We start from the raw sequence: 12,658 nt of genomic DNA on the forward strand, positions 1-12,658 counted from the left end.
GCTCTTCTGGGAGGAGGGCCCAGAGAAGGGAGGCAAAGGCACAGAGGCCTAGCAACATGAGGGCCACTGCGGAGAAACAGGTGGTGGCTGTGTAGGTAGGTCATGGGGGACCCAGAGAGTAAGAAGCGGGCATGTTACATGGGCATGTTACCTCCTTGTTCATGAAACTGGAGCTCAATTTGGCCCCCACGTCTTACCGAGCATGAATCAAATTCTTACCACAAGGGAACTGCTATGAATTAATAGCATTTTTAGGGCTAAAGGTCTTTTGAAGTGATAAGAACTGCTCATGCATCTTACAGATCAGAAAATTTAGCAACAGAAAGGGTGAGTTACTTGCCTGGGTCACACTGCAATTTACCCCAGAGCCTGGAGTTGGTGGCTGTGAACTCACAGCTTCTATAGTGGGAACACACACAGGATAGGGTCCACGGGTAAGTCTCCAATTTTGAGTGCAGGGCTGGTCATGAAAATTGTGCCCCCCAAATGTAAATCATGGTGTCTCTGAGTGGTTTGTGAATGCCTCTTACTATATTTTGATACCTTTCTGATTTGCTATTGCTTCTGCTACCAAGAAGAGCATACATCTATAAGGGGAAATTTTTCAAGATTTTTTAGTACTTTGTTCACTAAGAGCTTTTAGTTGTGGCTGGCAGCAGACCTGACCTGAAATGGATTTAACCAACAGGAAGCATGTTGGGAAGAGACTGAGGTAAATGGGAAGGATGGCCGGGACCCAGCTTCCATGGGTCTCCTTTATTCCACTCTGACCGTTACTGTTTTACCCTTGAAGATAGATTTTTTCAGCTTCCTGTTGGATTCTTTCTAAAATGAGATGCTATACTGACTCATAAAAATGATATAGGGTCCTTTAAGAAGGGGGCCCCAGAGGCTCCATAACTGTGACAGGAGCAGACTGACCCACAGGGAACGTGGTAACAGAGCTCAGAAAATGGAGTAAAAGCCTTCGGGTATTTGTCCTGTGCAGATGACCAGAGCTGTGCAGAGCAGGGATCCTCCAGCACATGGGACCTGGGGACCCATTTTTGCTGAAGCAAATAGAGAAGTTTGGGAAAGAAGAAATAGAAAAGATCAGAAGTGGCCTAAGAGAACCTCGGCGGCGGCTGTTTGCATTCCTGCCTACGATGCGGAAGCAGAATGAAGCTCCGTGAATTAAGCAATGTGTCTGTGCAGAGATGTCCCCACGCGCAGACACAGGACCAAGGCTCAGCTGAGCTCTATGTCCCGTCGTGCACACATAACAGACCGTGACGCAGAACCTCGACATCCCAGAGAAGCCAGGGAAGGAAATGCCGGCCATGGTCAGCTCGGACGTTCCTGTACCATCCCTACCCCTCCTATGGACACGCTGGGCTCCCGTGGTTAGAATAGTCACAAAACATACTCCAAAAGTTACGCATTGTTTAGGCTGGTCAGAAAAACACAGGCAAAAAAAAAATTAACCCGTCTTGTGCACCTACAATGAGCTAGGCATGGGGCTGTATCCCAGAACACAGGGGAAGGTCTGTCCCACGTCATTCCTAAGTCCTAGAGCCTGTGATCCAGGGAAGGGGACGAGTTAGATAAATATAGCGCAGTCTCCTAAGTGTTGCACAGAACAAGGAAGAAGAGGGACAGGAGGGCTGGGGAGATAGCTCAGTTGGTAGAGTGCTTGCCTTACAAGCACAAGGCCCTGGGTTCGATCCCCAGCACCGCAAAAAAAAAAAAAAAAGAGGGACAGGAGACAGCAAAGGGAAACGATTCACTCTGTCTGGAGAAGATAAGCACGAGCAGCCCAGAAGAGGGGCGATTTGAGTGGGGTCCTGATGGATGAAGAGGAGTTTGTCAGGAAGCCAAGATCAGGGTAGGGCATCCCCTGTAGCTGCAGCCATGTGAGCAAGTGGGGAAGAGCTACAGGCTGGGAGATGATACGCCAAAGTTCAGCTTGGTCACTAATGACTCTGGACTCCAACCCGTGAGAAACACAGGTTTTTGGAAAGACCATTTTGGCAGGAGCGGAGGAGTGAAGATTCTCTGGGCCCAGCAAAGCATGGGTAACCATGGGCTGCTCTGGTCTTGCCACTTCCTCAGGAGGGTGAGATGCTGGAAGAGCCCCCTTTTCCTGTTCTCCCCTCTTTGATACCCACAGTCCTGTTGCCAAATCAGTTCGCTATTTAAAGTACTTTTGGAAAATTGGAGCTGGGACTGTAACTCAGCGGTATAGCGCTTGCCTGGCACATGCAAGGCACTGGGTTTGATCCTCAGTACCCCATAAAAATAAATAAACCAAATAAAGGTATCATGTCCGTCTATAGCCAAAAAATATTTTTTAAAAAGTATTTTTGGAAAATAGATTTTATGGCTAGCAACGAAAACTTCTCGCAGCTGATGTGATCTCTTCCTCTTGCGGAGGAGTATAAGCCAGGCTGGAAATATCTTTTCCCACTAAAAAAAAACAAATCCATCCTCCAGAACGTTAGAAACTGTCTCCCAGAGGAAACCTCGCCTCTTCCCAATCTGATCCAGCTGTTCATCTTGATAGCTGTGAACACCTGGGTGCACATATTTCTAGTCTGCTTTCTGCTCTCACGGCCAACAATTCCCTGGGCTCGGCATCGACTCTCCTACGCGCTAGCGCTCCCTTAAAGAGTCCCTGCTCTGGATCTGCCGGTTGTTCCCAACGCGCTAAGAATCAGGCCTGCCGTGTCCACGCCTTTCTATGGGATTGGTGAGATCTTGTGCGGGGGCAAGTAGGGTCCCTCTCAAAGGAGTGAGGGATCAGGGACATCTTTCCCACTCTTCACCCGCCTTGCCGAGTGGCTTCTGTGCGCGGTGTTTCCATTTCCCTCCCCCACAAGACGGTGCTCTATGTCTACTCCCTGGCGGGCACTGGGCCTGCCCCCAGGGGGCAGATCCTCCTTCTCCTCCGCCCTCAGTCTCCTCCCCTGATGGAGTTGTCTGCCTCTGTGCCAATCAGTCGGGGATTACGGAGTCCGTGTCCTTCTGAGCGATCACACTTGAAAGCGACTTCTATTTCCTGCTTGCCTCACTGGGCTGGTGTCATCAAGGTGAATGCAGGTAAAAGGACACCCCGGGACTGAGCCCACACATCCCCGCGCAGACCTCTTTTTCTGCCAACTGGAGCGCGCAGGCTTGCGGAGTCGTGCCCGTTACTGCGTCAACAGGACGCCCCTACCCAGAAGCCTGGTCACCGGCATATATAATTCATGAATCCAACCCAGCAACAGGGCGAAGGGAGAATGAACCTTGAGTTGAGGCCTCGGTGGTAATGAAATCGCCTTTCGGTCTCACGTCCCTCCGAGTTCACGCTCATTTTCATTTCTCAATTTCTTCCCCAATTTGTCACCCCAGTGACAGACGCGCCAGTTACAATTTCCTTCCCCCACCAGCTCCCCCGGCATCCGGCAAATGCCACGGTCTTTCCCTGGCTGTGCATTTATTTTCCAATTACCGTGAGTAAACAGGGATGAGTGAGCCATCCGTGGGAGCTCGTAACTCATGTGATTTGGTCCCCAGCAAAATTTCAGAGATTGAAACGTGCACATGGAGGCAGTCATCCACAGAAAGCATCGGGATCGGGAGAAGCCACCAGAAGAAGGCCCTTGTGTAAAGAGCGGTTTCTGCTGGGACCTCTTCACCCCAAAGTGACTTCACCATCCAAGGAGACACGCTTCCCAGTCTGTCGGAGGGATGCTCCCGTTTGTTCCAATTCCGAGCTGCTGCCCATCAGCCCCTTTGAATCTCCATTAGCGGGTTGGAAATTTATTTAGAAAGCCGACAGGTCCTATTTGGTGGATTAATGGTCACTGATTTATGAATATTGAGCAGCATTTCAATAATCGGACGCAGAGCAATCACTTGTGGCTGACGGCGGCTCTCCTTGCCATTACGGTCCAGAGCAATCACTCAAAGCCGATTAAATGATTCTGATTTATGACCTTAACCTTCAGGGTCCACTCCATTTGCTCTCTCAGTGTGTAAATTCTAAAAACACACTTGCCTCCACCTCCGGAGAGCCAATTTAAGTCAACATTATGCATGAACCGAGAACGCGGGAATTCTCAGATCTCTTATTTCACTCATTAAATTTGCACAGAACATCTTGCAATTAAAATTTCATATAGATTTCTTCTTATGATTGACATTTGGCCTTGATGAAATGAGTTCGAATTTGGACTCTCGGAAGACCTAGAAGGAGAAGGATGTTTCTGGACATTGTTTGGAGAGAGAGGATGATGGGCACTAATACTTTGATTAGCATTTTGAGCAGATTATCGGGTGAAGGGCTGGCCCTACCCACAGTCAGAGACATGGGGGAGTCAGGCCAAGAATTAGGAGCAAACCCACTCTGCATGGGAACCCACACTCGTCCAGTGCGACCAGAGACTCACGGGCCTCCGAGGGAGAAGCAGCCTCTCGCGTCGCACAGGGCAGGACTTCTGGGTCCAGCCACACAGCCTCCCAACTGGCCGGAACCCAACCCCAGCCCAGCCCTGGGCCTTCCAGCTGGTCACCCACACCCATTGGCGGCCACCTATCATGACCATGTGGGTCCCAAACCCCAGGGGAGCTGCACAGAGGATGCCAAGGCAGGCACCCAGGAGGCGAACCCTCCACCTGCACGGGAAGCGGAGGCCCAGCCTCCTGGAGCACAGCCAGCCCGGGCCAGCCTGGAAAGGACCCGAGTCGTCCAGCAGCACTGTCCACTCCACGTCCAGTGTGCCTTGCAGGGATGGCCCCTGACTCTGCCTCCCCAAGCCCAGGCGGGCTCATTGGTGGGGCCCAGGAAGGCGGAGAAGCCTCACAGGACCCCAAGCCCCCACTCGCTGGCTATGAGGGAGCCTCCTGTGAGCGCCTGGTTCAGGCACAGGACTAGGGACCGAGGACCCAGCACACATAAAACAAGGTCCTGCCGTCTAACAGCTGACGTGGGAGGAGCAGAGCAGCAGGAAGACAGGCTGAAGCAGGTCAGAGCAGCGAGGTGTTGACGGTACCTGAGGAACCTGAGGGGACCCAGCGGGCTGTGGTCACCCACACCCCATGGGGGAGCTCAGCCACAGCCGGCTGGGGAACCACCACACTGAGCTGCCCCTGTGGGCTGAGGGTGCTCGGGCGACAGGGACAGAGCAGGCAGAGGCAGCACATAGCACGATGTCGCAGCCCGGGGACCTCTGACAGCCATCCGGCCAGACAGGGTGGGCAGAGAACAGAGGCTGGAGAGACGAGGCTGGAGAGGGCGAGGGGATCCCGCCCGCAGGTGCACCGCAGCTTCCCGTGACCGACACAACTCCCTTCCTGCCCTTCCTCCCTCACCCAAGGAAAGCACGTGGACAGGTCCAGGAAAGAGGAGCCCAGCGGAGGAGGCAGGCAGAGGCAGACCTGAGCCTCCAACTTGAGGTCAATGAAGGAAATTCTGCTCACGAATTTGCCAGACCCTGGTGGGAGGCACCTGCGGGGCTCGAAGGGGTGACACACATCATCACAACCAACGGCACCATCCGCGAAACCACACCGTCAGAGAGGCCAGTCATGGGGGCTTGTCCACCCAACGCTGCACTCCACATGATTCAGTGACGTCCCCAAGGCTACCCTTGCCTTCCGCAATCCCTCCAGCTCTGCAGTTCTCCATATGCCACCCTCCAGTGAGTGGGGAGGACAATTAAAACTCCAGGCCAGCAACGTGGTGCCCACCTGCCATCCCAGTGACTCAGGAGGCTGAGGCAGGAGGATCAAGAGTTGGAGGCCAGCCTCGGCAACTTAGGGAGACCCTGTCTCTAAATGAAAAATAAAAAATTTTGGCAGTGTTGCTCAGTGGTGAAGCACCCCTGGGTTCAAAAAAAAAAAAAAAAAAAAAAAAACTGCGGAAGTACTGCCCTGGTTCCCGCACCAGCCTGGACTCTCAAAGCACCTCCATACCTGTTCCCTCTGCTGGTCCAGCTCCTGGGTGAGCAGCAGGCCCAAGTTCCAGACAGAATCTTCACGGCGGGGACCGCGGGGCTCCTGAGTCCAGCTCTGTGTGGGTTGCAGACTAGTCTCTTCCCCACATGGGTTGAGGGCAGAGGAGCCGAAATGTGGCCATTGTGCAGCTAAGCTTTGCTCTTCTAGTAACAATGGCAGGGGTGACATCTAGTGTCAATCAGGGCACTGGGCAAAGCACTGTTATTCTGGTTTTGCAGAAGAGGAACCCCTGCCGAGAGAGGGAGGTGGCCCTACATGACCAGCAACCCCGTTTCTGCAACAGCGCTCCGATACCCAGCCTTGGGTGATGGTCGCTAAGTCCACCTTCGCCGACTCTCAGACAGGACCGCAGGGCAGCCTCCCTGGCTTCACCTACAAGGGCTTCTCCTAAGCAGGTGCCGGGGCCGGAAGAACCTGAAGAGAACACCCCCTGCCCCACCTGAGTGGCTTCGGGCAGAGCTGGGCTGAGGGCCCCAGCCTCTGAGGACAAGGCCGGTAAACAACCCCTTTCAGAGTCCAAAACCTTTCCTCCTGAGGAACTCAGAGGAGCAAGGGCAACAGAGACAGCCCCAGACTAATCAGGAGAGACAGAAGCACCTCCACGTACAAAGTGCAATTGGGGACGAGGGTTTAAAGATTGCAACCTGCCCCGTGCTTGGCGTGAAGACACCAAGCTCCCAGCTGCAGGACGCTGGAGCACCTTGGCTGCCCTTCCACCGGTCCCCAGCTGGGTCCCCTCCAGCCCTCAGCGTGCAGTCCACCTCCACGGGAAACAGGCTCTGAGGGCGTTTTAGCCAATGTCGCCTCACATCCTGCCCATCGACCCCGCAAACGAGGTAGGCAGGGCCATGGCAGGTGTGTCCCCAGAGAACAGGCGTGCTTCCGTGCAGACTGTCAACAAGCCCTCCTTCGCTGAGAAGTTCACCTTCCAGAATGGAAATCCAGGTGCAAACAAATCGGTGGGTTTTGACACATCATGGTCACTGCTGGGCAAAGGGCCAGGACCTGGCTCCAGAGTGGACCTGACCAGGTATCGGACCCCCAAGCCCACAGCAGTGTTCCCACAAGAGTCAGAAGGCGGAAGCAAGACCAGAGCCTCCATGAGTGAACGGGAACACCCAGGTCGCCCGTGCGGACCGGCCGCGTGATTTCCCTGAAACAATGAAGGAAATTCTGCTGCGTGATACCTGAGTGAGCCTTGGAAACGCTGGAGGAGGTAAGCCAGCCACTAAAGGGCAAACATCCCATAATTCTATTTCTAAAAGGCAAGTTCACTCAGACAGGAAGCAGATTAGACGTTCCCGGGGTGCAGGGAGAATGGGGAGCTATGGCCAAGTGGGTGTGGAGATGCTGTTTGGGCTGAAGAGAAATTTTGGAACCAAATAATCGTGACAGTCGCATAACTTTTCGAATGTGCTCGATGCCACTGAATCACACGTTTAAAGATGGCCTGTGTGACAGCGTGATGTTACCTGTAGGTTTCAATAAAAAAATTCCAAAGACCAAAGAAAAGGTCATCAGAGGTCCCTGGGTGGATGACCGTGGCCATGGCAGAGTCCCAGTGCCACGGATATTGTTTTAGAGAGGAGACCAGAGTTGACAAGAGTTGATTCGCTCCGGGGCATCAGGGAAGGCTTCCCGGAGGAGGTGGTAATAGAATGTCCTGTTGAAGACACTGCTGGACACAAACAAGACGGAAGGTCACACGGGAGCAAGAACAGCTGGTGAGTGCTGCCTCCTCCGGCCCCTGGACACCACTGTGATAGCCGCGAGCTGCTGAGCCACCTGCACCCCCTGGCCACTCCCTCTCGGGACCACCCACACCCTAAAAGGGAGCTGGCTCTCCGTTCTCGCTCTGGACCTGCAGGACGGTGCGGCGACCTCTGCGTCTCCCACACCAGCCCTCAGCCTGCCCTGAGCTGGGTGTGCTCCCAGCCGTTCCGCCCGTTCTAAGAAGGTCGTTACCCGCTGCTTTGCTTTCCTTCCTCATCTGGGCCCCGCCCCACCCCGGGTTCACCACCGCCCCGAGGTGCTCTGTGAACAAGAGTCTCCGTGGACAGGTAGACCTGACCCAGCAGCACCTCCCCCCGAACATCACAAACACGAGCTCAGGAAGGACTCGGGGTCGCCCAGCAAGGTCCGTGCCTCCAGCGGGCTTTGCAAAACTGATTTGTCCCAGTCGACCTGACTCCTTTGGATTCACACCAGTTACCCCCTGGCTGGGCTGGGGGGTCCGGGGTCCTCAGGTCGGGAAACGCTGCCCCTGCGGTTCACCAACCAGAGCCCCACCTCCCCAGGAAGCAGGCTCGCGGTGGGCAGGGTCTGCACTGACCATTTCTTGCCTCCCATCCGCACAGGTGCCGAGCACTCCGCCTGACGGCCCTCCTGATGGGCCTGTTGCCTTGACGACCAGCTCTGGGTTGCTATTTCAGGACTCTCTCCGTCCTCGGAGCCCCAGGAAAGCACAAGCGCCACAGGCATTAGTCTGAGTGCGCGGCGTTTTGGGCAAAGTGGCATTAATGATGCTCCCGCATTGCATCAGCCAGGGCTCCCTGAGACTGGCAGGGTGAAGACTAGGTGATGGACCGGCCAAGCCGTGTCCTCGAGGGCCCGTGGGAAGGACGCGTCCACTCTTCTCATCTCTGCGGCTACTCTGGAAGGTGGTGGGTGGCGCAGCGTTGTTCACGACCCGCCCGGCGGGCACCTCTGGTCACTCACGCTCCAACTGTCTCGTCATCGCCAACGGCTCCCCTGGGCTGGCGGGGCCCTTGAGGGGGACACCGCACCCCAGGGTGTTCTATGGCCTCCAATTAGAAGGAGGGAGCACCTTCCACCTGCTCCCAGGGAAGATAGGCAGCCCCACCTGCTCCCTGCTGGGCTCAGCCAGGGGCGGCTGCCCCGTCTGGAAGCTGGGCCGTGTCCCCCTGGCCAGGGGTGGCCCTGCCTGGGGCTGAGAGAGGCCCGAAGCTCTGTTCTGTCGACAGAGCTGGGAGAGCTGGCTTGGCCTGTGAGGGAGGGATCCATCTACGGCCAGCTGACCAGGACAGTGCAAGAACCGCCCAGTGACGGGTGGGCAGCGTGGGGGACTGACCCCATCATCGCCCTCGAGGACCACCCCGAGGCCAGCACGCTGCTGGGGCCGCTGTAGGTGCTTCTTTCAGTTAACTGCGGCTCTGCAGAGGCTTCCTAGGCCCTAGATGTTCATGTGCTAGAAGCTTGGTACCCCGCATGGCGGTTGGGGCCGGGGAAACTTTCAGAGGTGGGCCTGGTGGAAGGCCATCAAGCATGGGGGCTTCCACACTCAAGAATGGGTTGACGCCGAGTTCACAGGGGAGACTGGATCTCGCAGGAGCAGACTGGTGCTCGCGAGAGCAGATGGTTAGGAAGCAAAGCCACCCATGCCTTGGCCCCATCTCACACAGCCAGTTCCCTCTCTGCTCCACACCCATCTGGGGATGCAACCAGGGGTCTCTTGCCAGGGTGTCAACATCAAACTGTCACCAGATTCATAAGCCAAATAACCTATTTTTTTCATAAAGTACCCAACCACAGGTATTTTGTCATAGCAACACAAAATAGGCCTAGACATAAACAATAATCATCAACTTTGCTCCCAAGTGCTCAATTTGGACAGGACTGGTGCACACAGCTGGTCGGGTTCTGTGTAAGAGGGAGCAGTTCCACTAGAGCCGCAAGATCCAGTTCCAAGATGGCGCACTCATCTGGTGTCAAGATGGCACTGACTCTGGGTGCGTTGCTCGTCTGGCACTTTCTTCTCAGGGCCTCGGTTCCTTTCCACATGGGGCTTTGGGGGCTTCCTCAAAGCATGGTTGCTCAGAGCAATCCAAGTGTTTTAAGAGCGAGGAATAAAGGCTGCCGTTCTCTTAAGACTGGTCCCAGGAGCAAGTCCAGCCTCATGTCCGCACATCCGTTGCTCTGTGAGTCACTGGCCCTCCAGGTACAAGGGGAGGTGCTCCCTCCCAACAGGAAGAGCTGCACGGAATACGTGGTCATCTTTAACCCACTGCCTCCACTTCCCTGGAGGAACACGGACCCGTCACTTATGAAGAGCCCACTACAGGCCATCTCTACCTCTGGGTCTTTCAGAACTTCTTGTCTTTTCTTTCTCTCCATGACCTTACTGTAGAGATTTGTTCCCTCATTTTACACATGAGGAGGGTGAGCTCAGAGGACTTCAGAAATCACACAGCTGGTAACGGGCGGAGTCAGGATTTGAACCCAGGTCTGCCCGACTCCCAAGGCTCTACTTGTCCTACCCATCAGGGTCTGAGCCAGACCGTCTGGTTGGTTGGTGAGGTGGCTTGATGGACACTACAGGTGTCAGGTCCCTCTCCGGGTCCCTCTCCTGCCTCCCTTGCTACCGGTTGTTATGAGATGGCCTCTACTGGTCCCCTGTGGGGAAGGCCTCCTGGCCTCCGGCACCTAGCTGGCCTGGGACAGACTTTCGAGCCCTAGCCACGCCCCTCCCCTCCCAGGCGGCTCTGGCTTCTGCCGCAAGATCCCCACTTAGCCCTTGGGATCCAGATCTCAGGCCAGCCTTCCTGCCCGGCTCTTCCCAGCATCCTCCTGGGTGGGGTCCCTGTACATGCTGCCCAGACTCTGGGACCTGGCTGAGGCCCTGGGATGACGGATCTGCCTGCTGCTGAAATCTCCCGCTGTGAAGACCCACAGCCTCCCCAAGGCGTGCCCATCCCCCACTCCCCCACCCCCGCCCCATCACCCCCACCTCTGGTGCAAAGCCTGGCGAATGCTTGAGTCCCCAACCACCCTGGCCCCAGCCTGCTCTGGGCAAGTCACAGGGAGGGGAAAAGAGCAGAGAGTCTTCCTCCTCACTACCCCAAACGGCCATGGGGAATGCCACCAGTCGGCCTCGGGCCCCTCTGGGTCTGCTGCTGGTCTCCATGACTGCGCTCCCTGACGGCCTGGGTCTCCTGTCTTCATGGAAGCCTAAGAGGCAGGGTTTAGCTCCATCTGACAGTCCAGCTGAGTTTCAGGACATCGCGCTACTCATCCAAAATGGCCACGTCGCCAAGTGCAGGGCGCAGGAGGAGCGGGGTCCTGGCTTTTCTCGAGCCGGCTCTCTCAGGCTCGGCTCCGAGGCCACCCCTCCTGTCACCCACCTGTCTAGGGTCCTCCAGCCTCTGGCCGGGCTGGAGGACATTCCTTCCATCTTAATGCCGAATTCCCACGCTCTTCATCTCCCCTGGCTGGGACAGGACTCTGCGTTTAGCCCCTGCGTTCCAAGGTAGCTCTGAAGGTTGCGGGAGGGTTGGGGTGACGTGCGCAGGTCACCAACATGCCGATACAGCAAGACACCGGGACCCTGCAGCCCAAGTGGACCCCTGACAGCTGTCCAATTTGGGAAGACGGGGGGGAGGGTGAAGTGAGTCAGTCGGATCCCAACTCGACCCACCCTGGAGGCCCCTGCTCGGCTTCCCCTCCTGAGCAGTGTTTGGTGTGGGCACCATAATGGGACCTCTCCGGAGCCTACGCGAGGACTCGAGGTTTGCAAGGGACTGGCACCGTGCGCGGAACAGGGTGGTACGGAGCGAACAGGAACGTGCATTATCCTTGTTCTCCTTGCTCCCATTGCTTCTGTTCAATACAGAAAAATACAGGAGAGCAGGCCAAAGAGGAAATGTTTTAATACACAGAAGAATCAGCAGAGGTGTGACCAGATGGACGTCAGCCATTACCCAAACCTCCTCCGCACAACAGCACTTTCAGAGGCCAGCGGAGCAGCCGCCACGTCGGCTAGGCTCTGTTCCACCCCTTGCTTTGCTGAAATTGGACACCCAGAGTGTTGCTGGGAGGCGGTACCACAGCCGTGCTGCTGGTCCTTCAGCATCTGCAGAGTTGGCCTCCAGATTTGACGGCCACCAGTGTCCCTTTCCCCACTGCCTGGGAGGACCCAGGGCTGTCTGGCTCAACCAGTGGCCCAACATGCAGGGTGGCTCCTTCCCTCCTGTCAGGTTCTTGTTACTGCGACGAAATACCTGAGAAAAACAACATAACAGGAGGAAAGATCTATCTTGGCTATGGTTTCACAGGTTTCTGTCCATGGCTGCTTGACCCCATGGCTTTGGGCCTGTGTCGAGGCAGAACATCTTGGCAGGGAGCACAGGGGGAGGCAAGGTGGCTCACTTCATGGCAGCCAGGGGAGGGGACAGGGACGAGAGGCTCCTCAAGGGCGCCCCCCAATGGCCTACTTCCTTCAACCAGGCCCCGCCTCCTGAAGTTCCCGCCCTCCACAAGCCCAAGTCAGGAATCCATTGGTGACATCAGAGTCTCGGCATCCAGGTACCTTCCCAAGACCCGGCTCTCAGCACTGCCTTTGGGGAACCAAGCAACACATGAGCTCGGGGCCATTTCAGATGCAAACCACGGCACCTCTCCACAGAGCCTTCCACTGGCCGCCATCTCGCTCACTCCCGTCCCCCTGCCCCAGGATCCCTATTCTGAGGGGCCTAATTTACCTGAGGGACATGAGAAGTGAAGAATTCCACGCTGCCCGGTACAGACCGAATCAGAGTCTCCTGGGCTCGACTTCAGCGCCTGGTCTCAAGACGTTCTCTGCAGCTTCCTGGGCCCACTGAAGTCCAGCAACCACCTCTTTAAACCTCACCACTCTTCCAAGAACCAGCTGCAGTGTCACCTC

The 12,658-nt window shown here is 55.9% G+C and overlaps 1 non-coding gene across 1 annotated transcript; it reads left to right on the forward strand.

The window, feature by feature from the left end:
* The first annotated feature begins 1,644 nt into the window (after positions 1-1,644).
* Positions 1,645-1,718, forward strand: Trnav-uac (transfer RNA valine (anticodon UAC)). The gene has a single exon. It is a non-coding gene; the product is annotated as a tRNA-Val (tRNA).
* The last annotated feature ends 10,940 nt before the right edge of the window (positions 1,719-12,658 follow it).

This window comes from Sciurus carolinensis, chromosome 18, assembly GCF_902686445.1.
Source record: "Sciurus carolinensis chromosome 18, mSciCar1.2, whole genome shotgun sequence".
Classification (NCBI taxonomy): domain Eukaryota; kingdom Metazoa; phylum Chordata; class Mammalia; order Rodentia; family Sciuridae; genus Sciurus; species Sciurus carolinensis.